At 41.6% G+C, this 26,922-nt stretch overlaps 1 long non-coding RNA gene across 10 annotated transcripts in view; it reads left to right on the top strand.

The window, feature by feature from the left end:
- Positions 1 to 26,922, top strand: part of LOC127494001 (uncharacterized) — a 184,676-nt gene that overhangs the window by 31,517 nt on the left and 126,237 nt on the right. The window contains exon 5 of one of the 10 annotated variants that reach the window (XR_011387742.1): positions 20,642 to 20,863. The exons of the other annotated variants lie outside the window; for them this stretch is intronic. This is a non-coding gene — a long non-coding RNA (uncharacterized lncRNA). The remainder of the gene's footprint in view (positions 1 to 20,641; positions 20,864 to 26,922) is intronic. 10 annotated transcript variants of the gene reach the window in all.

The following is a 26,922-nucleotide window of genomic DNA, read 5'->3' as shown; positions in this document are numbered from 1 at the left end:
AAAAGGAGAGGGATGCATGTCCACTTTCAGGGACCACGAGAAGTCTCTGGAAGCCTGGTAGGCTTTCCCATCTCCATGGAAACACCTCCTCATCATGAACTAGTGGTGTTGGAGTAAGAAGAGCACTGAGTGATTGCAGGCGCTAACCGGGCTCTGTAGAGGGTTGGGCTTTCTATTTCTGGGAAACGAGGGAGGGAGGATGTGGTTTCAGGGAACTGAAGGAATGCCCAGCAGCTGCGTGATCAGAGGAGAATGAACTGAAATGCGGAAATTTGGGACAGTATTTGCTGAAATTTCTAGAAACTCCTTTCTCTAGGAGATGAGCCTTAGCTTCAGAAAAACCTGTTGCTGCAGAAAAACTGTGTGTTGTGTGTATCTACTGATACTGGCCGTGGAGGGGAGGGTGGCTGCAGGAGCGTGTTTTGTGGGTTCTTTCCCTCAGCTTAGTATAGAAATAAGCAGCCAGAGAACAATTTGCAAAGAGGCAGAAACTTTTACTACATAGAAAAGAAACTTTGATTGGAAAGCGACAGAGAAAGGTGCGGTCCGAGAGGAGAGCAGGCAGAGTGCCCAGGTGGGACACTGGCTCTGAGCAAGTGTCCCGGGCTTTTAAGGCATTACTGCTTTTCATTGGGTCATTCTGTGGGGGTTTCACATACTGTATGTTGACTGGCTTGGGGCTCATGGAGATAGCAGGGGTCTCCTGGAGACAGTCTGTTTCCTTAGGGGCTCAGCCCCCTCCGCTGGTAGCTCGGGGTGGAAGATTGCAACTAACTTGAAGGTGTGGTTTAAAACCCCAAGGGTCACACAAGATGGCCTGGACCTCCTGGAGCCAGTCCACTCTCCCCAGGGGCTCAATCCCTTCCTCTGCCGGCTCCGGGTGAAAGATAGCGACCACTCTAAAGGTGTCATTTAGGCTGCAAGGTCACACATGCAGCTATTAGAGGGGGAGATGCCAGTTAGTCTGGGGACAAGCTTTCCAGCTGCAGCTGGCAGCCTGCTTATAAAGGACACTCTACCTACGACCGAGAGGCCCACGGATTCCTCCCACCCCACAGCCTCACCGGATGGCCTCATCTGCCATGACTTCTTCTTCTTCTTTTTTTAAAAAGATTTATTTATTTATTTGAAAGGCTGAGTTACACAGAGAAAGAAGGAAAGGCAGAGAGAGAGAGAAGTCTTCCATCCACTGGTTCATTCCCCAGTTGGCTGCAACGGCCGGAACTGTGTGGATCTGAAGCCAGGAGCCAGGAGCTTCTTCCTGGTCTCCCACGTGGGTGCAGGGGCCCAAGGACTTGGGCCATCTTCCACTACTTTCCCAGGACATAGCATAGAGCTGGATCGGAAGTGGAGCAGCCGGGACTAGAACTGGCGCCCATATGAGATGCTGGCACTGCAGGCGGCGGCTTTATCTGCTATGTCACTGAGCCGGCCCCCATGGCTTCTTTTTAAGAGTCTGAGTTTAGCCTTTTGCCTGGAACTACAAGATAACTAGAAACTTTGAACAAAAATAGGGCAGTTCTTTTGTTGGAAGGGATCAGCACGCTTAAGTCTTGGCCTATGAAAGAACACAGTAGGCTTTTTGTGAGCAATTTGTGTCCTCTTTATGAGGCTGTGTGAGATAATTTTTTTGCAGTATGAGGAAAAACTTTAGAACTAGAAAGACTGAACAAATGCAGTGACTTGTTATAATAACCTCAAGCTGATTGTGTTTCCTTCTTTGCTTTTTATGCTTAGAAGTGACATGGGATAGGTAGGCAGCTAGCTAGGTAGGTCTGCTGAGCTGGAAGTCATAAGCCCCATATGATTCTATCTTCCTACTTGTCAATCAAAATGCCCTCTTTCCCAGGATACATCTGCTTCATCAGGGACCTAGGGAGGACTGCCATGAAAATACGGATGTTGAACTCTATAGGGAATTTGTGGAGATGCCATGTAATTTCCAGGGGACTTTATACCTAGAGGTACCACCCCCAACCTCAAAGTCAAGGCCAATAATTGGGAGGGGCGCTCTCTCTCTCTCTCTCTCTCTCTCTCTCTCTCTCTCTCATTCCCTCTCTCCTGCTATAAAACACAGCTGAAGGGGCTGCAGGGTGCTCTTTCCCTATTTCCCCTACCCTAACTTCTTTCAGGAATCTTCTGGCCCCATGCTGTGTGTGTGTGTTCACGTTTTCACCTTTTAAATAAATTTTTATCACTTTGTGCACCTTCTATGTATCAGCACTTATCATGTGTGTCTTTGTACATGACAAAAGCCTGGAGTAAAAATTTATGCACCCCTCTCCCACATCAGAAGCACAAAGATTTCAGGCCCACTTTTAACTACATAGAACCTTAAAAAATAATGCTTTTAACATTGTTTCTGGATTTATTTTCCTTTCCAATTCCTCTTTATATTAATTTATCACAAATAGTTCAATAAAGTGATATGTAAATTTGAGCAGTTTTCTATTCATCAGATATAACTGATTGAGAATCTCCCGATTAAAAAAAAGATTACCCATATATAATGATAAACATAAAGCAGCCACTTTCTAAATAATTCTTTTGAGAAATGCCTGGAACTTATTTAAAATTTAAATGGAAAAGTATTTCTAAGATATGTAAAAGAAAACTTAAATGGATAACTATATAATATTCTCATATAGAAAGAAAGGTATTTTAGTCTTCTTAGATCTCCATGATGAAACAGCACAGACTGGGGCTGCTAGGGTCTGAATGTTTGTGTCCCCCTAAAATTTGCACTTTGAAATCATCACCCCAAAATGATAGTATTAGGAAGTAGGCTCTTTGATGATTAGATCTTGATGAAGTAGAGCCTCCAAAAATGGGATTAGTTCCCATTTCAAGAGACCCTGGTGTATTCCCTTATGCCTCCCACCATCAGTAGCTTCCATCTATGAAGCAGGAAACTCATCAAGACACCAAGTCTCTTGGTACCTTGATCTTGAACTTTCTGCTTTCCAAAACTGTGAGAAATTTCTGCTGTTTATGAACTATTCAGCCTATAGTATTTTGTTATTACAGTATCCCAAACAGGCTACGACAGGTGGTTTTAACCACAAAAATTAATTTTGTCATAGTTCTGGAAGTCAGAAGTCCACGAACAAGGTGCCAATACATTCTGTTTCTGGTCAGGGCTCTCATTTTGACTTGAAGACAGATGGATTTTGCTGTGTCCTCACATGGCCTTTTTTCTGTGCACATGCTGTGGGTGAGAACTCTGCTGTTCCTCCTATTCTTATAAGGGCACCACTTCTTTTGAATTAGATGAATTGATGACTTGATTTAGCCTTAATCACTTTTCTAAAAGGCCAAATCACTTTGCGGACAGGAGAAGTGTTAGGACTTCAATATATGAATTTTTGGGGAACACAATTCAGTTTATAACAAAGGGAGGCAATGAAGACATTGGCTCAAGCCTGACAAATGAATTTCCAGTTCTGGTGCTGAGGCTGTTTTGTTGTTGTTGGTGGGGGGGGGGGGTTGTCAGGGGCTAGAGGCTGAGGAACCTAAATATGATTGCTTCCTTCATCTGAAAGAATACATTCCAACATGTTCTGAGTAAGAGTATATGGGGATTAAGGGGACTGGAAAGATTATTCACGTTAGGTACTGAACATAATAGAAAATTATACATATGTGCATATATTTATATATTAAAGATTCATTTATTCATTTGAAATGCGGAGATACAGAGAGAGAGGGAGACACATAGAGAAGGAGAGAGTTTCCATCTTGGTTCACTCCCCAAATGGCTGCAATGGCCAGAGCTGGGCCAGGCCAAAGCCAGGAGCCAGGAACTTCATCCGGGTCTCCCATATAGGTGGCAGGGGCCCAAGCACTTGGGCTATCTTCTGCATTTTTCCCAGGCACATTATTAAGGAGCTGGATTAGAAGTTGAGCAGCAGGGACTCAAACTGGTGCTCACATGTGATGCTAACCCCAAGCATGCAGGGGCGGCTTGACCTGCTGGCCCCAAGCATATTCACTTTTAACATAGGACGCCGGCACCCCGGGTTCTAGCCCTGGTCGGGGTGTTGGATTCTGTCCCGGTTGCACCTCTTCCAGGCCAGCTCTCTGCTGTGGCCAGGGAGTGCAGTGGAGGATGGCCCAAGTCCTTGGGCCCTACACCCGCATGGGAGACCAGGAGAAGCACCTGGCTCCTGGCTTCGGATCAGCACGGTGTGCCAGCCGCAGCAGGCCTGCCGCAGCGGCCATTGGAGGGTGAACCAATGGAAAAGGAAGACCTTTCTCCCTGTCTCTCTCTCTCACTGTCCACTCTGCCTGTCAAAAAAAAAAAAAAAAAAAAAAAAAGATAAGTCTTTAGGAAAGGGGGAGTTTGCATTTACTTATTTATTTATATTTGTAATAAATGATGCAAAATTGATAGCAAAGGGGGAAATTCCCTTGTCCTCCTCATTAAAAACAAAATGTAGATGTATTACAGTTAAGTGATTTAAAAAAATCAAATCACTGAAAGATACAAGCAAATCTTTATCAAATCTTTGAAGATACCAGTATTTTACTTTTTAAATGCAGAAGTCATGAGAGTAAGATTATAAGAAATATAGATTTTTCGTAGATAAGAGTCAAAACTTTTGCATGTTTGAAAAGGAGAAATAAAAAATAATCAAAAGTATCTGTTACCTGTATGAGAGACACATGGTGGCACTTGGGAAAATGTGTCATTTTCTTTACAGGGCTCTCCCTTTCCATGAACTTAGTGCTGTGTAATTACTTCCTCCCTTTCTCCTTAAATTATATAAAATATATACAATCAAATTCAAGGGTTTGTTGTATACATATGCAAGGACCCTTTCCTAAGTTTATAAGAAAGTGGAATTAAACAATGTTAATTTTTTTTGAAAAAAAAATCTCAGAGATCATGCATATGAGTGGGTTTTAAAAACCTTCATGGGAAATGAATATTAAGAAAGTGTGCATGGATTTTGAAATATTTTTGCACCAAAATAAACTTATCACTCATTATTTTGAAAAATTTTGTTATCATGAGAGGCAAAGACTCTCACATCTACTGTTTCACTCCCCAAATGCCTAGAAGCCAAGAATTCAGTTCAAGTAGTTGAGTGGCAGGGACCCAGCCACTGGAGCCATTACTGGTGCCTCCCAGGGTGTTCATTAGCAGGAAAGTGCAATCAGGAGTGACACTGGGACTGCAACCCAGACACTGCCATATGGGTTGGGGCATCCCAAGCAGTGTCTTAGCTGCTGGGCCAAATGCCCACCCTAGACTTATTTTATCAATTATATTTTTCTAGAAATGTTTTAAAATATACTTGTGTCTATTTGTGTATGTAGTGGTGCCTAGTAAGCCTCTGTGTACTTTAAAAAGATTTATTTATTTATTTCAAAGGCAAAGCAAGGTGGTGGGGGAGAAGGAGAAAGAAGGAGAGAAAGAAAGAAAGAGATCTTCCACCCACTGGTCCACTCTCTAAATGGCCACAACAGTCAAGTGTTGGACAGGCTAAAGCCAGAAGTCATGAGCTCCTTCCTGGTCTTCCATATGGTGGGAGGGGCCCATGTACATGGGCCATCTTCCACTGCCGTCCAAGGCACACTTGCAGGAAGCAGAATGGCTGGGGCTGGAACCAGGCACTCTCATATGGGATTGTTGGCCCAGCAAGTGGTGACTTTACCTGCCACCCTGCAACACCAATACCAGTCTGTGTGTGTGTCTCTGTGTGTTTGAGAAGTTTGTGTGGGTAGGGTGAGACAAGTGAGTGTGGATTAGTTCTTTTATGAAAAAAATTTTACTACTGATTTTTAAAAATTTATTTAAAAAGCAAGTAGAGATGGAGGGAGGGAGGAAAGGGGGGAGAGAGAGAGAGAGAGAGAGAGAGATCTTCCATTTGCTTGTTCATTCCCCTATTCGTATGCTTGCAATTGCCAGGGCTAGGCCAGGACAAAGCCAGGAGCCTGGGACTCAATCCAGGTCTCCCTTGTGAGTGTTAGGAACCCAAGCACTTGAGACATCATCCACTGCTTTCCCAGGTGCTTTAGCAGTAAACTGATCGAAATCCAGGACTCAACTAGGCACTTTGATAAGCGATGCAAGCATTCCAACTGGTGGCTTAATCCACTGCACTACAATGCTCACCTCATAGCTCTTTAACTAGTTTAATCTCATATCCTACTTCCTCCTGCAAAACCATCTTGAGGACTGCCATGTCTCGCATAAATTGTGTAACATTAGGCTAGGGAGAGAAGAAACTGGTCTGGGATGTGCTTTAGTCTGTCCAGGCTATTATAACAAAACACGATAAGCTGTGTCACTTAAAAATAATAGAAATTTATTTCTCACTCAATCTTCTTGCAGCTGGAAAGGCCAAGACCAAGGCACTGAGAGATCCTGTTTCTGATGAGGGCTGCTGCCTCTTTCACAGAGCAAGCCTATTATTTATTTATTTCAATTATTTATTTATTAGAGAGAGACAGTAAGAGGGAGAGATAAAGCACTCCTGTCTCCTGGTTCATTCCCCAAATGCCCACAGTGACCAAGGCTGGGCTGGACCAGGCTGAGCCAGGCTGACCTTGGGAGCTGGGAACTCAATCCGGATCTGGACATGGATGGCAGAGACACAACTACCTGGATCGCCACCACTGCCTTCCAGGATCTGCATTGGCAGGCAACTGGAGTCAGGACCCAGAGCCAGGAATTCAACCATGGTACTCCCATCTGTGACAAAGGTGTCTTAACCTGTTTATTAATTCATAGGCCAAAGACCCTTTTTACTGTGTTCTCACATGGTAGAGTGGACAGGGGGTCCCCTTGACCCTCTTTTATAAGGACACTAATCCCATTCACCAGGACTCTGCCAGCTCATACCTTGATCACCTTCCAATGCTCCCCCTCATGATACCATACCCCTGGGACTAAGGATCTCAAAATATGAATTTGGGGGGACGCAAACATTCAGACTATAATGGGGTGAGACTGATTTCCAGGGACCAATTCTGCTTCCTCTGATTATACCTGGGGTAATCCTTGTTTTCTCACTCTCCCCGCCCCCAGTAGGCCTTTCAGAGTGGACAACGTGTCCTGACATCCACCCCCTCACTTCTCCTCTTCCTTCTGCTTTTCTGTTGGGGTGGCTGGTACAGAGAGGTGGCTGATGCTCCATCCTGGACTTGGGGAAAGGGGAGAACTTGCAGCCCTTGGCTCTTGGCACTTCTTCTGGCCCTTCCTTCATTAGTAGTTGCAACAAAAGTGCTGTTTACAATGGCAATTAATGGCAAAAAGGAAAAGTAATTTGACATCAAAGTTTAAAACAGTCACCCAGGAGTCGGCATTTTGGTGTAGTGGGTAAAGCCCATGATGCTGGCATCCCATATAGGTGCTGTTGTGAATGAGCTCCTAAGGGGACCATGGCTGGGGGACCCACACCATCAGGTGACTGTGGCTGATGCCATGCTGTTCTGTGGGTCAGTGACAGGGCACGCATCCCCAAGGTGCAACTGTGCATGCCAACCTGCCTATCTGTGAGCCTAATGGGCACTGGTTTGTGTCTCAGTTGCTCTACTTCTGAACCAACTCCCTGCTCATGGAAAAGCAGTGGATGATGGCCAAATTCTTGGGCCACTGCTATCCAAGTGGGAAACCCAGATGAAGCTCCTAGCTCCTGGCTCCTGCCTGGCCCAACCCTGGCCATTGCAGACACTTGGGGAATGAAACCAGTGGATGGAAGATATCTCTCCCTCTCTCTGTGTCTCTCCCTCTCTGAACCTCTGACTCCCGAATAAATAATCTTTAAAAAAAAAGTCACCCAGGCCAGTGCCATGGCTCTGCCTGCGGCGCCGGCATCCCATATGGGTGCCGGGTTCTAGTCCCGGTTGCTCCTCTTCCAGTCCAGCTCTCTGCTGTGGCCCAGGAGGGCAGTGGAGTATGGCCTAAGTGCTTGGGCACCTGCTCCTGCATGGGAGACCAGGAAGAGGTACCTGGCTCCTGGCTTTGGATCGGCGCAGCGCTGGCCGTAGAGGCCATTTGGGGGAGTGAACAAACGGAAGGAAGACCTTTCTCTCTGTCTCTCTCTCTCTCACTGTCTATAACTCTACCTGTCAAATAAATAAAAAGAAAAATAAAAAAAGTCACCCAAACAATAGCTAAAGGGCTAATATCTTTGCTGTATATATGTTTGACAAAACTCAATAAAAAGTGCACCAAACCACAAAAGATAGAAGATCAATAGACATGAACCACTGAGTACAAAAGAGAAAACAGGAGTCTCAAACTCAGGGACTTTGGAAGTAGACTGCATGGGTTAAAATACTCCTCTTACCTCTACTTGTATATCTTTGGATAAGTTAGTTAATTTCTATATCTTAGTTTCTTCATCTGTAAAATGGGGATAGTAAGAGTAATAATGATAACACTTAACATCTATGATTATTTTAAGTACCAAAATACAAAATTCCTAGAATATGCCTAGCATATATGCTATTTAAGTGATACATTAATAATGTTATTATCATTGCACTGGAGATGTAAAAATGGGGCTGTTGCTGTGGCGCAGTGGCTTAAGCTACTGCTAATAATGGCAGCATCCCATGTATGTGCTTATTCAGGTCCCAGCTGCTCCACTTCTGATCCAGCTCCCTGCTAATGTACCTGGGAAAGCAGGTGAAGATGGCCCAAGTGCTTGGGCCCCTGCCACCCACATAGGAGACCTGGATGAAGGTCCTGGCTCCTGACTTTGGCCTGGCCCAGCCCTGGCCATTGTGACCATTTGGGGAGTGAACCAGCAGATGGAAAATATCTCTCTCTGTAAATCTGCCTTTCAAATAAATAAATAAATCTTAAAAAATGTAAAAATGCTTAGTGAAAAGTAGTAAGAAACTACATAAAATTAAAAAATGTAAAACACAAGGCATAGTGAAATTGCCATTCTTTTAAAAAATTTATTTATTTATTTGAAAAACAGAGTTACACAGAGAGGGAGGGAGAGAGACAGAGAGAGAGAGAGAGAGATCTTCCATCTACTGGTTCACTCCCCAAATGGCTGCCACAGCCAGGGCTGGACCATGCTGAAGTCAGGAGCTAAGAGTTTTATCCAAGTCTCCCACATGGGGGCAGGGACCCAAGGACTTGGGCCATCCTCCTCTGCTTTCCTGGCTGCATTAGCAGAGAGCTGGATCAGAAGTGGAGCAGCCAGGACATGAATGGGTGCCCCTATGGGATGCCAGCGTTGCAGGTGGTGGCCTCACCTCTACACCACAATATGCTGACCCCAAAATTGGTGTTCTTACACAAGGAGGGTAGTATTTAATACAGATTTCATACTTAGGGTAAGAAACTTTGTTTTGCACACCTTGAATTATCAGAACTGTTGACCTGGTAATTGCAATATATTTTAAGTTTTACTTATTTATTTGAATGGTAGGTAGAAAGAGATCTTCCATCCACTGGTTCTCTTTCCAAATGGCTACAAAGGCTGATTGTGGTCCAGGCCAAAATCAGGAACCTGGAACTCCATCCATGTCTCCCATGTGGATGGCAGGGACCCAAGCACTTGCGTCATTTTTACTGCTTTCTCAAAGACATTGGCAGGCAGCTGGATTGGAAGTGGAGCAGCTAGGACTCAAACTGGCCTCAGATATGGGATGTCAGCATTGCAGGTGGCAGCTTAACCTGCTGAGCCATAAGGCTGCCCCTAGTGACTGTACTCTTAAGAATCCATCTTTTTTTTTTTTTTTTTTTTTTTTTTTTGACAGGCAGAGTGGACAGTGAGAGAGAGACAGAGAGAAAGGTCTTCCTTTTCCGTTGGTTCACCCCTCAATGGCCGCTGCGGCCGGCGCACTGCGCTGATCCGAAGCCAGGAGCCATGTGTTTTCCCTGGTCTCCCATGCAGGTGCAGGGCCCAAGGACTTGGGCCATCCTCCACTGCACTCCTGGGCCATAGCAGAGAGCTGGACTGGAAGAGGAGCGACTGGGACAGAATCCGGCGCCCTGACCGGGACTAGAACCTGGTGTGCCGGCGCCGCAGGCGGAGGATTAGCCTGTTGAGCCGCCGCGCTGGCCAGGAGTCCATCTTAAAGAGTGATCTTAAAAGTTCCTTTTTGTATCAGGATGACCATTTTAGCATTATTTGTCATCATATATAGTTGTGAATAAACTTTCAGAAATGGAATAAAGAAAATCACAAAGCTAAGATTTATTAAGGGCTTCTCCAGCTGCTACACTTGGCTCTTTTCATCAATTTTTTTTCACTTAATCATCACAATGACCTGAAAAGGCAGATACTATTATTGTTTCCCTTTTTTTTTTATCCAGCTAACAAAATGTTTGTGATCAAAAGAATAACTTGAACAATGCTTGTGCAAGTGGTAAATATAAAAGCAAGATACTTATTGTAAACAATGTGATTTTGGCTTGCATATTAAAATGTTTCTGTGAGCAAAATCTATTGAAAAAATTCCATGAAAGGCAAAGAGTTGGGGCCAGCATTGTGGCATAGTGGATAAAACCACAGCCTGCAATGCCAGCATCCCATATGGGCACCAGTTCCAGACCCAGCTGCCCTGCTTTCGATCCAGCTCGCTGATAATGGCCTGAGAAAAGCAGCGGAAGATGGTCTAAGTGTCTGGGTCCTTGCCACCCACATGGGAGACCTGGAAAAGGCTCCAGGCTCCTGGCTCCTGGCTTCGGCCTGGTCCAGCCCTGGCTATTGTAATTTGAGGAGTGAACCAGTAGATGAAAGATCTCTGTCTCTGTTTCTCTCTCTCTAACTCTGCTTTTCAAATAAATAAATAATTTTTTTAAAAAAGACAGTTGTTATTTATTAAAATTTGTGTTTGTGAATGTTCAAAAAAATTTTTTAACGATTCATTTATTTTTTCTTGAAAGTCAGAGTTACACACAGAGAGAAGGAGTGTCAAAGAGAGAAAGAGAGGTCTTCCATCCACTAGTTCACTCCCCAATTGACTCCAAAAGCCGGCGTTGCACTGATCTGAAGCCAGGAGCCAGGAGCTTCTTCCAGGTCTCCCACACAGGTACAGGGGCCCAGGGACTTGGGCCATCTTCTACTGCTATCCCAGGCCCTAGCAGAGAGCTTGATCGGAGGTGGAGCAGCCAGGACTTGAACCGGCGCCCATATGGGATGCTGGTACGGCAGGCGGTGGCTTTACCATAACAATAAAGCTTTCCAACGTGACTTTACTTTTTTAAAACATAATTATTTTATTTATTTAAAAGACAGAGCTACAGAGAGAGGTAGAGACACAGAGAGAGAGAGGTCTTCCATTCCACTGGTTCACTCCCCAAATGACCACAATGGCCAGAGCTGAGCTGATCCAAAGCCAGGAGCCAGCAGGTCCCCAACGTGGGTGCAGGGGCCCAAGGACTTGGGCTATCTTCCACTGCCTTCCCAGGCCATAGCAGTGAGCTGGATGGGAAGAGGAGCAGCCAGGACACGAACAGGCGCCCATATGGGATGCCGGTGCTGCAAGGCTGGGGCTTTAACCCACTGCGCCACAGTGCCAGCCCTCAATCACAATTTTAAAAAATAAAAAATAACAGGATCAGCACTGTGGCTTAGTGGGCTAAGCCTCTGCCTGTGACTCTGGCATCCCATATGGGTGCTGACTCATGTCCTGGCTGCTCCTGTTCCAATCCAGCTCTCTGCTATGGCCTGGGAAGGCAGTGGAAGATGACCCATGTGGTTGGGCCCCTGCACCCTCATGGGAGACTTGGAGGAAGCTCTTGGCTCCTGGCTTCAGATCACTCAGCTCCAGCCATTGCAGTCCTGTTCTGGCTGTTGCGGCCATTTGGGGAGTGAACCAGTGGACTTGGGCCATCTTCTGCTGCTTTCACAGACCAAAGCAGAGAGCTGGATTGCAAGAGGAGCAGCTGGGACACCAACTGGTACCCATATAGGATGCCAGCACTGCAGGCAGAGGCTTAGCATATTATGCCACAGCGCCGGCCCACAGCCAGATTTCTAAGAGCAATAGTTTGGGGTAAGCATTTAGCCTAGCAGCAAAGATGCCTGCATCCTAAAACAGAGTATCTGGGTTTGATTTCTAGCTCAAGCTCTTTTTTTTTTTTAACTTTTATTTAATGAATATAAATTTCCAAAGTACAGCTTATGGATTACAATGGCTTCCCCCCCATAACGTCCCTCCCACCCGCAACCCTCCCCTCTCCCACTCCCTCTCCCCTTTCATTCACATCAAGATTCATTTTCAATTCTCTTTATCTACAGAAGATCAGTTTAGCATACATTAAGTAAAGATTTCAACAGTTTGCTCCCACACAGAAACATAAAGTGAAAAATAATAGATGATTTTTTAAATGATGATGAAATCAGATCAGACCTATTGTCATGTTTAATCCCAGTGAGAGTCAAGCTCTTGCCCCCACCTTCCTGCAAATGAAGATCCTGGAAGGCAGTGGTAATGATTCAAGAAATTGGATTCCTGGATTGATTTCTACCTCCAGGCTTTGGCCTGGCCCATCTCCAGTCTTTGGGGGCATTTTGAGAGTGACCAGTGGATGGAAGCTCTGTCTACCTGTCTTTCTTTTTCTCTCTCTTTCTCTGTGTGTCTAAAATAAGTAAATTCGTAATTTAAAATAAGAGCTACGAGTTAGAGTTAACTCAGCGCAAAGCCAGTATCTTGACAGCATCTTCCATGACTTTCCATGATGGCTCCTCTGTCTCTTTGGCCTCATCTCTTGGCCCTTTTCCTCTCTGGGGTCTTCAGCTTCCCAAGCCTCTTTCTTTTGTGATGCTACGTACCATCACTCCAGTGAGCCTGGGCCTGAGTGGTCCCTCTTCATCCAGTGATATTCTGGCACACACCTCCATCTTGGTGATGTCGACCCCGCTGTCACCTTCTGTGCAAGGCTCCCTGATCACCCTCATTACATAGGGAGATTACTGATGCCATAGACAGGAGTGTCAATTGGTAAAGTCAACAACAGGAGTCACTGTGCACTTACTCCTCATGTAGGATCTCTATCCTTAATGTGCTGTACATCCGAGATTTAATGCTATAACGAGTACTCAAACAATATATTTCACTTTGTGTTTCTATGGGGGTGCAAACTGTTGAAATCCTTACTTAATGCATACTAAACTGATCCTCTGTAAAAAAAAAAAAAAAAGAAATTATCAATTCCCAACTTGACTCTCACTGGGATTAAACATGACAATAGGTCTGCTCTGATTTCATCATCATTTAAAAAAATCATCTATTATTTTTCACTTTATGTTTCTGTGTGGGAGCAAACTGTTGAAATCCTTACTTAAGGTATACTAAGCTGATCTTCTGTATATTAAGATAATCGAAAATGAATCTTGATGTGAATGGAAGGGGAGAGGGAGTGGGAAAGGGGAGGGTTGTGGGTGGGAGGGACGGTATGGGGGGGAAGCCATTGTAATCCATAAGTCGTACTTTGGAAAATTATATGCATTAAATAAAAGTTTAAAAAAAAAAAAAAGATTGCACCCTTCCTCCAACCTACCTCCAAGCCCCACTTCCTGCTGTTTGTTTTCCCTCTCTTGACACTTGCTACTTTCCAGCATCCTGTAGAACTGGCTTATTTTGTCTAGTGTTTATTCTCTCTCTCCCTCCACTAAAATATAAACATCTCAAAGGCAAGAGATGTGTGTGGTTCATGCTGCATGTCAAGTACCTAGAATAATGCTTGGACCATAGGAGGGTCTACAAAAACCTTTGCTGAATGCTGCTGATGGTGGTGTCCTTGAGTAGGGAAAACAAATGAAGGGTAAAAACAATTCTGACATGAATTCTGGGCAAGTGCAAGTGGAAAATCATTATAGTAGATCTTGTACCACTTGAGTTATTGGTATTGAGAATCATTTTTGCAACTGCCCTACCAAATATAACAGGGTTAAGTCTTTGTGGCTGTGATATTATGTAGCTTGTTTTATCTAGGTTTAGTTTGCTTGTAAATCGATCAATGTCTTACAAGGATTTTAACACGGGGAAAGGACATAGTTGTAGACCTTGGAATGCGTTTTTTAAGCCTTTATTTTTTCACTGTAGCTCTTCTCAATAGTTGTGGCTTTGTCAGAACTTGCTGCACATGGCCTTTTTTTCTTTCCAGCTATAGGTGGCAGCACACTACTGCCTACGACCATATACACAGGATACACAGGCTGGGTTTGTGAAATCAGAGCTGTTGGTCAGGAGACAGTAGCTAATGAGTAATCAGTCCAAGCTGAATGGCAAATTAATGCCTTCATTAACTGAACAAACTAGCTTCTTTTATACACAAGGTCAGAGTATTTATTACCCAGTGCACTTCGTAAAGCAAAACTCAGGTACATTATGTAACTTTACTATGGACCTCCTGATTTATCTGCATGTAGCATATGCAACACCTCACTTGGAATTCATCTTTAATAAGGACTGGTACCATTCTGATATATTTATTGATAAAAGTCACTCTTGATCCAAAGCCTCATTTTTCTCACATAAAGTAAATGAAAAAGCGATTACCTTAAGCACAAGCCACTCTTACAAAATGACATTGGGTGGCCTGTTCCAAATTGAATTCTTAGCAATAAAAATGAAGTGTGATCTTTATTGATCAAACATGTTTGCCACTTAGGTTAGATGAAAACTTATTTAACATTTGGAGTAGGTTGCACAGATACAAAGTTTATTACTTACCATCTACTGTATGTCACATTTTAAGTGAGTCGAATGCTTAATTTTATCACCATTGTCAGAGAACAATGTGAAGATTGCAAAAACTCTTCTTACACAGAGACCGTCAGGAACCTAGTGAAGTTCTCATTGCAGATCAGTATGTGTAATAGAAATAGAAAGTGAGATCCAAACTGTAAATTGCATATGAAATTTTAAATTTTCTAGAAACTATTTTAAAGACTAAAAAAAGTATCTGAATTATTCTAATACATTTTATATGTAAACTGATACAACCACAATATTTTTATCATGTAGCCCATATAAAAATCCTGGAGATATTGCACTTTTTTCTTCCCTTTAATCTGGGTATATTCATGTTTATAGCTCATCTCAGTTCAGTTTACCACATTTTAGATCTTCAGTAGCTCTGTGTGGCCATTGGATACCATAATGTCCAGCTCAGCCATAAAGACTTAGTAGTACCAATAGAATAAATAAAGGGGAGAGCTATCCAACATGGGAAGCGAGATACACAGCAGAATCATAGAATGGCGGATGTCCTAAACAGCACTCTGGCCTCAGAATCAGCCCTAAAGGCATTTGGATCTGGCTGAAAAGCCCATGAGAGTATTTCAGGCATGGAATGCCAAGACACTGTGGCAAAAAAAAAAAAAAAAAAATCAATCTCTGAGTGAGATCCCAGTGGAAAGAACAGGTCTTCAAAGAAGGAGGTACCTTTCTCTGAAGGGAGGAGAGACCTTCCACTTTGACTATGACCTTGTCTAAATAAGATAAGAGTTGGTGAACTCAAAAGGCTTCCATAGCCTTGGAAACTCATGACTGGAGCATAGGGAGATTACTGATGCCATAAACAGTAATGTCAATTTGTAAAGTCAACAACAGGAGTCACTGTGCACTTACTCCTCATGTGGGATCTCTGTCCTTAATGCGCTGTACATTGAGATTTAATACTATAACGAGTACTCAAACAGTATTTTTCACTTTGTGTTTCTCTGTGGGTACAAACTGTTGAAATCTTTACCTAATGTATACTAAACTGATCTTCTGTATATATAGAAAATTGAAAATGAATCTTGATATGAATGGAAGGGGAGAGAGAGCGGGAAAGGGGAGGGTTGCAGGTGGGAGGGAAATCATTGGCGGGGGGAGCCAATGTAATCCATAAGCTGTACTTTGGAAATCTATATTCATTAAATAAAAGTTAAAAAAAAGACTTAGTAGTATCTGCCATGAGTTGAATTGTGCACACCGCCACACCCTGACATTCATAAGTTCAATTCCTAACCTTTAGGAGCTCAGAACCTTTGACTGGCAGTTGCACCCTTGCTCTGCAACTCTGTGATGTTCCTTTTTTATTTATTTGCATGCGTTTCATAAATACAACATTAAGAACATAGTAATTCTTCCCATCATACCAGCCTTTTCACCAGCTCTCCTACTCCACTTCCTCTTCTGTTTCTTGTTCCCTGTTCTACTTTTTCACTAAGATATATTTTCATTTAACTTTATATAGAGAAGATTAACTCTATTCTAGGGAAAGAATTCAACACATTATATGAGAAAGAAAAAGGAAAAGAAAAAGACAGGAAGAAAAAAAAAAAACAAACAAACTATTCCTCAACAGTCCAGGCAAGGGCTGTTCAAAGTTATTGCATCTCCAATGTGATTTTGCCCTTTCCCCCCTTCCTCTTTTCCCTTCTCTCCTCCACCTTCTTTCCTTTTAGAAACTTAATTATTTTTAAAGAACCCAAGAATGATACATCTTTTGTGAGGTTTTAGACATAACTCTGAGACATAAGAATATCCTCCACTTAATATACTAGATGAAAGTGATTCTTGAGAACAAGTTTTATTATTAAGTCTCATGATACAACTCTTTGAAGACAGAGGTCCTGCATGGGAAGTTAGTGCACAGTGACTCTTGTTTATTTAACAGTTAATGCTCTTATGTATGATGTCAGTGATTGCCAGAGGCTCTTGACATGAGCTGCCTGGGCCATGGAAGCCTTTTGGATCCACTAACTTGACAAGGGCAAAAGAGAAAAGTGCATCCTTCTTTGGTGGATGCTTATTTCCACTGGAGTCTCATTCACAGAGGTCCGTAATGTAGAATATTTTTGCCATAGCTTTTCATACTGGAAATGCTCCCCTGGGCTTTTCAGCCAGACCAGATGCCTTAAGGGCTGACTTCGAGGTCAGGGTGTTACTTAAAGCAATTGTCATTCTATGAGTCTGCTGTGTGGACTGCTTCCCATGTTGGAGTGTTCACTCCTTTTAATTCTGTCTATTATTATTACCAAACATTTAGTTTTATTAATATGGTCACTTTAACACTTGTTCTTATATATATGGTCACTTTACCACTTAATCCTAACCATTTGATCTATCTTCATAACACTTATGTTGCTATTTTTATCAGCTAACTTAAGGGAATTTGGGACCAGTCCCATGGCAAGTTTTTAAACTGTACCCTTAGAAGTAAGTCCGTGGGAATGTATGCAGGACTATATTGTTTTACAGTTACAAATTTCATGTATTTCACAATTACAACTTTAGGATCTTGGTGATTCTTCTCACCCACACTCCCACCCCCTTCCTCTGCCCATTCTTATTCTCTCTTTTATTAAGAATAAGATCTATTTTCAATTCACTTTATACACATATGCCTTGAATCTTGGGTCCCCCTCTTCCTTCACTTTCTCCCTTTCTCTTTGTAAATCCTCTTCTATTTGCAAATCCTCTATTACTTGCCCTTACAGCACTCATCAAAGTATGTATCAGAGTAGTGCAGTTACATAGCATAGATGTAAGCAGGCAATTTCCATTAAAGTAAGAGCAATGGGCTCCTCCTAATCAGGGAGAGCCTGACTTGCCTTGTGTCTTCAAAAGGGATATTGTGCCCCCACCCCAGCTCCTCCTAGAACCGCGGTTGTGCAGGCCAAGTGCTGGCCCCCAAATTGCTTTGAAAACCGTAAATAATCACACAGCTGGGAATGGGTATTCTTTATCTTTTATTTGTGCATAGTAAGCATTTAGAGATGAAATGAAGCATCCTCCAACTTGCTTTGGTTTCTTCTCTCTCTAATTATCTGGGATCCCCAATTCTTAGCAGGGTATTTGTGAAAAGGGATTGGTCCCTGTCACTTCCTTGTCATTTGGCAGCAGCAGGCTGCATTTGGTCACTTCCCCAGCATGTTTTGTACACTTCTCTAGCCAATGCAGAAGCACTGTCCCCTATTTGCACATCTCTAGGAATGGACCCTAATAGGGCTGCTGCATTAGGTAAATTAAGGGTTAGTTTGCATCATAGTAAATGTGAATAGTGAGCTTGAAATTGTGCAGTGCAGAATGTGCCCAGAGGCACACAATATTCCAGTCCTATATGATTAAGTCACACAAATAATCCCTTTTATCTTGCCATAATCATAGATACAGAATGACTTTGAACCTTCTGAGAGTTAGGGTCATGGAGAGACATTTCCCTGGGTCATTAAAAGAGAAAAAAATTTATGTCTTTCTCATGAGAAAGACCATTCAGAGGGTGATACAGGCTTATGGCTTGATGCTGTGCTCATGACAGAAATGCCTGGCATGTGTGCCAGGGCTTATGCTTGTGTTCTGGATCAAGCCTTGCCTGGAGTACTTGTGCTCAGTCACATTAGCCAATATAGATGCTTAGACAGACAGTTGATTTGAACTTTCTGTTTCAGGCTACAGTGGAGATAAAGGTAAAGGAAAAGGAAGGGGAAGATGTTTCTAGTCTGTAATGCAAAACTAACACAAAAGTGAATCCAAATTTCTTTAGTCCCCCATGGCAACTTGGATTACAGTTTCTCAATGAAATCAGGTCAAATGACAGTTCTCTTTCTCTGTTAACCTATAATACTATTCTGAAGTCTATATATGCAATGGAAATACTGTACATTTGTGAGTGTCCTGCTATGAAAATATATACCACTTTACATATAAAAACTTAAAATATTTCTACCATTGTATGGCTTAATCATAGAACACTTAAATAGAAGTTTGTGATCTAGCCTAGAAATTTAATTTACACTGTATATTTTCATTTCTAACATATTTTGGTTTAATATATCTAGAAATATATTTTTGATGTATCATCTATTTCCCAATTTTTCTTATTAATTCATGGCTAGGAAAACACTACTTTTACAGACAGATAACTGCTTAAATTTGCAAGGAAATGGAAGAGACCTTTAACACAACTCAACATCCTACTACAAATATCAAAAGTTGGATCAACATATGCCCAGAGTTATAAAGATATAATATAATTTTAAAAGTCTTTAGTAACAAAATCCTAAAGGGCCCCCAAATTTTAGTCTTAGCTTTGCTCTATCCCTATACCAGCTGTTTCTACTAAGTACTCAATTATCTGCCGGATGTTTTCAATTCTTTCTGGGACTAAGAAGAGGCCACTGGGACAGTAGCTCAAATGCAACTATCCTTGCCAAATAATGAAACTGGGAAGTAGTTTTGGCTGCTTCATCACTGAAAGCTCTTAAATCCCAGTATGTTTCTCCAGGGTTCTGGGCTCCCCACCTAGCCTCTTTCTTTTGCCTGGTTGTCTTGGGTACTTGGGTTTTGTTCTTGTGTCCTTTCCCAATGTGGAAACTAGCATCTCCCTCTCTCTTGCAAACTTCATTACCTTGTATTCTGTCCTTTATCTTCCTGCACTGACTTGAGATGGATTCCTACAGAGCAAACATCAAGAGCTGTCATCGAATATTCCATGGTTCTGTCATTCTCGCTGAAGACTATCTCTGGTGTTGTTCTTAGATCCTGGAAACTAGAAGGAACGTGATCCTCTCCAGTTTGTATAAGGGTACTTCAACAGGTTTATGGAAAGAGAATTAAAGGATGTTTATTTTGGTAAAAAGGGTTTTTTTTGTTTGCTTGTTTGTTTTTATATGAATTTGTCATAGTATGCATTTCCACTAACTTTTTCAAGACCCTTGTACTTTCTCTGGCTGTGAATTTTAATCCCTGTACCGAGCCTGCTCTTTGTTTTTCCTTTGCCTCACTTTCTAGCTCATTTCCTTCTATATCTTTTTCCACTAGCTCCATTGCCTGAACCTTCTGCATTTGGCACCAAAATAGTTTATTCTAAGCCCTTGCCCCAGGTCTGATGCTGGTGACCAGATGGCAGTTGAGAGATATTAACGACAACATTTATACCCATGAATTGAGAGGCAATACTCTTTACATCATTCCTAAAGTACTCAGTGGTTTTCTCAGTTGGGATAAAATGATATTTTCAAAAATTGTATTGCTTTCTTATTTGGGCAGATTTTAAAATGTGTTTATTAGCTAATGCATTTTTAATACATTTTATCTAAAGAAATATCACTGCCTCTCCAAGTTTTTGCAAATATTTCTTCTTTTTTGTTCTTGTTTTCCTGCATCTTCTTTCTATTTACTCCCCAGCCATCCTATGTACTTAAATTGTATGAAGTTTTATGATTAACTATATTAATGAAACTGACTTTTTATGTTAATTCAAAAAGATGAATGACTAGAGTATTTTAAACTTGTCTCTTAAAAATATATGACTGTATTACAGAGTAGAAAGCTATCATTTTTTTCCTGATGACTAGCAGCATTTCTCTGTTTTTGAAATATCTGACTGGCTGGTGACAGATGTGAGCCTTTGACACAAGCTGGGCCAGACGTTCTTCCCTAAGACTTTTCAAACTAAAGCTGGGAGAGAGAAGCCATGTGATAGGCTTGGATATGTTTTGTCCCCCCAAAATAACTTGTTTCCCAATGTGGTGATGTTAAAAAGTGTGGGGACTTTAGGATATGAAACCTAGTGAGAGATGGTGAGGGCAGTGTCCCTGCAAGGGATTGAGGCGCTTCTTCTGAGATGGTTTTCAAGAAAGGGTTGATCCAAAAGGGTAGGCCTGCTCTTTCTCTGGCTTCTGTCTTACCACATGATCTCTCCTTGCATGGACTCGCACAGCGATGCCATCTACTATGATGTGATACAACCAAGGGGGCCTGGCAGAAACTAGTGCCATGGACTTTCAGCCTCTGAAAATGTGAGTTAATAAAACTCTTTTATTTATTCATTACCCAGCCTCAAGTATTTTTGTTGTAGCAATAGAAAATGGACTAACATACCTCCTCTATTTCGGTTACAACTGCATAACAAAGAATCATGAAATGAAAGTGACTTAAAAGAGTGAGTACTCATGAATCTCACACAGCTGCTGGTCTCCTAGGTGGGTTCAGTGGGGGTTGCTCATGTGCCTTCAGGCTTACAGTGGGCTGATTTCAGCCATAGCAGTTGAGGTATCTCTAGACCACACTGCAGATTTGCACATCTGTTTCAGCTGAGAATATGCAAGGTCACAGAGAACTAGGCTAAGTGGCATATTGTGATTTCTCCACGTATGTCATTGGCCACAGCAAGTCACATGGATAAGCCCAAAAGCAAGGTAGAAGTATATACCACCCACAAAGATCTCTTGGCAAGGGAGTAGCTACTTGGAAAGGTAAAGAATTGGGACCAGTCCTTCAATTTGTCATGGCTCCGCTCCTGCTTGGCCATAGAACTGGTACGAATGAGCTCCTTGTGCAATTGTCTGTCTACAGTAAGAGAAGATGAAGCTAAAATCTGGAGAGAAGCAGAGGGAACAGAGGATGGGAGAAAGTCCTGATAATATTCCAATTTTTATTTTTTTAAGAAATAAATTTTACGTATTTATTTATTTAAAAGGCAGAGAGACACACATAGAGAGAGGGAACTCCCATTCACTGGTTTACCCCATAAATGCCCACAGTTGTCAGAGCTAATCTAGGATGAAGCCAAGAGCTAGGAGTTCAATCCAGGTTTCCTGTGAGGGTGAAAGGGAACCAAGTACTTCAGTCATCACTTCCTGCCTCCCAGGGTCTGCATTAGCAGGAAACTGGAGTTTGGAGCTTGAACCAGGTATTTTTCTCACTTTTAAAAAAATTTATATAAGGTAAAAAAATTTCATTTATTTCATAGATACAGATTTAGGAGCATAGTGATACTTCCCACACTACCTTCCTTCCTGCCCACACTACCACCTTCCCTCTTCATTCCTTTCTTATTCTTTCTTTTAATTTTTAGAATGACATACTTTTGGTTTATTTTATAATCATAAAGTTAATCTTCCATTAAGTAAAAATTCAACAAATTGTAAGAAAAAAAAAAAAACGCTGTTCCTCAACAGTAGAGATAAGGGGTATAAACAATAGTCAGATCTCAAAATGTCAATTTCAGTCATATACATTACATTTTTTTTACTCTATTAGTTACCACAGATCAGGGAAAACATGCTATTTGTCTTTTGGAGTCTGGCTTATTTTACTAAGTATATTGGTTTCTAGTTGCATCCAATTTGTTATAAAAGACTGGATTTCATTCTTTTTTATGGCTGAGTAGAGTTCCATAGTGTATATATACCACATTTTCTTTATCTAGTCATGGTTTATGGACATCTAGGTTGATTCCATATCTTAGCTATTGAGAATTTAGATGCAATAAGCGTGGGAATACAAATAACTCTTTCATATTCTGATTTCATTTCACTTGGGTAAATTCCAAGAAGTGGGATGGCTGGGTCATGTGGTAGATATATTTTCTGATTTATGAGGAATCTCCATAATGTCTTCCATAATGGCTGTACTAGTTTGCATTCCCACTACCAGTGTATTAGGGTACCTTTTCCTCTACATACTCACCATCAATTATTGATTTCTCTTTGTATATGAGAGCCATTTTAACTGGGATGAAGTGAAACATCATTGAGGTTTTGATTTGCATTTCCCTGATGGCTAGTGATCCTGAACACTTCATGTGCCTGTTGGCCATTTAAATGTCATCTTTTGAAAAATGCATGTTCAAGTCCTTTGCCCATTCTTAACTGGATTGATTATTTTGTTGTTGAGTTTCTTGAACTCTTTATCAATTCTGGATATTAATCATTTATCAGTTGTGTAATTTGAAAATTTTTCCTCCCATTCTGTTGGTTGACTCTTCACTTTGTCAAGTGTTTCCTTTGTAGTGCAGAAGTGTCTTAGTTTGATGTAATTCCATTTGTCTATTTTTGCTTTTATGGCTTGTGCTTCTGGGGTCTTTTCCAAGAGGTCTTTGCCTATGCCAGTGTCTTTCAGAGTTTCCCCAGTATTGTCTAGTAATTTGATGGTATGTATCCATAAAGCAATGTTCTTGTGTCAAACTTCTGCATGCACAGATACAATTTTCCCAGCACCATTTGTTGAGTAGACTGTCCTTTCTTGAGGGAGTGATTTTAGCTCCTTTGTTAAAGATTAATTGGTTGTAGATACATGGATTGATTTCTGAGGTTTCTAGTCTGTTCTGTTGGTGTGCAAGTCTATTTTTGTGACAGAACTAGACTGTTTTGATTATAATTGCCCTGCAATATGTCTTAAAATCTGGTATTGTGATGCCTCCAGCTTTATTTTTGTTGTATAGGATTGCTTTAGCTATTTGGAGTCTCTTGTGTTTCCATATAAATTTTAGCATAATCTTTTCTAGATCTGAGAATAATGTCATTGGTATTTTGATTGGAAATGCAGTGATCCTTTAGGTAGTATGGACAATTTAATGATATTGATTCTTCCAATCCATAAACATGGATGATTTTCCCATTTTTTGGTGTCTTCTACTTCTACTTCTTTCTTTAATGTTTTGTAATTTTCATTGTAAAATCTTTCAACTCCTTGCTTAGATATATTCCAAGGTATTTAATGCTTTTGTGGGTATTGTGAATGAAACTGAGTTACAAGTTGTTTCTCAACCATGACATTGTCTGTGTATACAAAGACTATTGATTTTTTTTGTTGATTTTATATCCTGTAATTTTACCAACAATCTTATGATTTCCAATCGTCTCTCTTTTTCTCTCTTTTTTTTGACAGGCAGATTTAGATAGAGAGGGACAGAGAGAAAGGTCTTCCTTCCATTGGTTCACCCCCCAAATGGCCACTACGCCTGGTGTGCTGTGGCTGGCACGCTGTGCCGATCCGAAACCAGGAGCCAGGTGCTTCCTCCTGGTCTCCCATGTGGGTGCAGGGCCTAAGCACTTGGGCCATCCTCCACTGCCTTCCCGGGCCACAGCAGAGAGCTGGACTGGAGCAACCGGGACAGAACCGGCACCCCAACCGGGACTAGAACCTGGAATGCCAGCACCACAGGTAGAAGATTAACCTAGTAAGCCACAGCGCTGGTCTCTCTCTTTTTTAAGATTTATTTATTGTATTTGAAAGGCAGAGTTACAGGGAGGCTGAGAGAGAGAGAGAGAGAGAGCGCTCTTCCATCCATGGTTCACTCCCCAGATGGTCGCAATGGCCAAAGCTGGGCTGATCCGAAGCCAGGAGCCAGGAGCTTCTTGGGCCATCTTCCACTGCTTTCCCGGGCCATAGCAGAGAGCTGAATCAGAAGTGGAGCAACCAGAACTTGAACTGGCACCCATATGGGATGCCGGCACTGTAGGCTGTGGCTTTACCCACTACACCACAGTGCTGACTCTCCAATAGTCTCTTAAGGGAGTCTTTTGGTTCCCCCATATAGAATCATGTCATTTTCAAATATGGATAGTTTGACTTCCTTCTTTTCAATCTGTAACTCTATGATTTTTTTTTTCCTAATGCTCCTGACTAAAACTTCCAGAAATATATTGAATAGCAGTTGTGAAAGTGGGCATCCTTGTCTAGTTCCAGACCTTAGTGGGAATGTTTACAGCTTTTTCCCATTCAATATGATGCTGGATGTGAGTTTGTCATATATTGCCTTGATTGTTCTGATTAATGTTCCTTTTATATCCAATTTGCTTAACGTTTTCATCATGAAAGGATGCTGTACTTTGTCAAATACTTTCTCTGCATCTATTGAGATAATCATATAGTTTTTATTCTTCAATTTGTAAATGTGATGTATCACATTTATTGATTTGCATATATTGGACCATCCCTGCATACCAAGGATAAATCTCACTTGATCCAGGTGAATGATGTTTCTGATTGTTGCATTAAATTGCTAGTAATTTTTTAATAGAGTCATTTATTTATTTGAAAAGAAGAGTTAGAGACAGACAGAGGGAGAGACAGAGAGAAAGGTCTTTCATCCACTGGTTAACTCCCCCAAATGTCTTCCATGCATGGCTGGAGCTGAGCTGAGTGGAAGCTAGGAGCCAGGAGCTTTTTCCGGGTATCTGACGTGGGTGCAGGGGCCCAAGCACTTGGGTCATCTTCCACTGCATCCCCAGGTCATAAACAGACAGCTGGATCAGAAAAGGAGCAGATAGGACACAAACTGGAACCCATATGGTATGTTGGTGCTTGCAGGCAGAGGTTTAGCCTATTAAACCATAACATCATCCCCAGATCGCTAGGATTTTGTTGAGGATTTTTGCATCTATGTTTATCAAGCATATTGGCCTATAATTTTCTTTCTTTGTTGTATCCTTTTCTGGTTTTAGAATTAAGGTGATTCTGGCTTCATAAAAGGAGTTTGGGAGGATTCCCTCTCTTTCAGTTGTTTTGAGTGGTTTGAGAAGAATTGCAGCTTCTTTTTCTTTTAAAGTCTGATGGAGTTCTGCGGTGAAGCCATCCAGTCCTGGGATTTTCTTTTTTGGGAGAATGGGAGAATCATTTTTTTTTTTTTTTTTTTTGGCAGGCAGAGTGGACAGTGAGAGAGAAACAGAGAGAAAGGTCTTCCTTTGCCGTTGGTTCACCCTCCAATGGCCGCTGCAGCTGTTGCGCTGTGGCGGGCACACCGTGCTGATCCGAAGCCAGGAGCCAGGTGCTTCTCCTGGTCTCCCATGTGGGTGCAGGGCCCAAGGACTTGGGCCATCCTCCACTGCACCCCTGAGCCACAGCGGAGAGCTGGACAGGAAGAGGAGCAACTGGGACAGAATCCAGCGCCCGGCACTAGAACCTGGCGTGCCGGTGCTGCAGGCGGAGGATTGGCCTATTGAGCCATAGCACAGGCTATGGAAGAATCTTTATTAGCAATTCAATCTCTGTCTTGGTTATTGGTCTGTTTAGGTTTTCAATGTCTTTATGACTTAATTTTGAAGATTCTGTGTCCAGGAATCTATCCATTTCTTTTAGACTTTCCAATTTGTTGGCATAAAGCTGTTTGTAGTAACTCCTGATGATTCTTTTTATTTCTGTGGTATCCACTGTTATCTTCTTTTTCATCTCTGCATATATTTATTTGGGTTTTCTTCCTCTTTATTTGGTTAGTTGGATCACAGTTCGATCAATTTTGTTTATTTTTTCAACAAACCAGTTCTTCATTTCACTGATATTTTTTGTTATTTTTGTTTTGATTTTTTAATTTATTCTCTAAATTTTAATTATTTCTTTCCTTCTACTAATTTTGGGTTTAGTTTGTTGTTGTTTTCGTAGGTCCATCATTTATTTGATGCCTTTCCAATTTTTTGATGTAGGCACCAGTTGCTATAAACTTTCCTCTTAATACTGTTTTTGCTATATTCAATAAGATTGAAATATTATATTGTCATCTTCATTGTTCCCAAAAATTTTTGATTTCCCTTTTGATTTCTTCTGTGGACCACTGTTTATTGAGGAGCATATTGTTCAGTCTCCATGTGTTTGCATATTTTCTAGATATTCTTGAGTTGTTAATTTCCAGCCTCATTCCATTTTGGTCAGAGAAGATGCATGGTATGATTCAATTTTTTGAGTTTGCTGAGACTTGCTTCTTGGCCTAGCATATGGTCTATTCTAGAGAACATTTCATGTACTGATGAGAAGAATGTGTATTTCTCAACTGTGGGATGATGAAATGCTCTGTTGATATGTTAGATCCATTTGGTCCATAGTGTAGATTAGTTCTGTTGTTTCGTTTTTTGGTTTTCTGTCCAGTTGCTCTAGTAGTGAAATGGATGAAAGTGGATTGTTGAAGTCCCCCATTACTATTGCACTGGAGTCTATGTCTCCCTTTAGTTCCATTAATATTTGTTTTACCTAGGCAGGTACCCTGGCATTGGGTGCATATACATTTATTATAGTCATGCCTTCCTGTTGAATTGATCCATTAATCAACACATCATACCCCTCTTTGTCTCTTGTAATGGTTTTTGTGTTAAAATTTATTTTTTTTATGATATTAGGATGGCTATAGATGCTCATTTTTGCTTTCCATTGGCACAGAGTATCTTTTTCCATCCTTTCACTTTCAGTCTGCTTGTAATTTTGTTGGTGAGATGTGTTTCTTACAGG

Source organism: Oryctolagus cuniculus, chromosome 4 (assembly GCF_964237555.1).
Source record: "Oryctolagus cuniculus chromosome 4, mOryCun1.1, whole genome shotgun sequence".
In the NCBI taxonomy this organism is placed as follows: domain Eukaryota; kingdom Metazoa; phylum Chordata; class Mammalia; order Lagomorpha; family Leporidae; genus Oryctolagus; species Oryctolagus cuniculus.
Note: the sequence above shows the minus strand (reverse complement) of the source record. Positions and strands in the feature narration are given on the sequence as shown.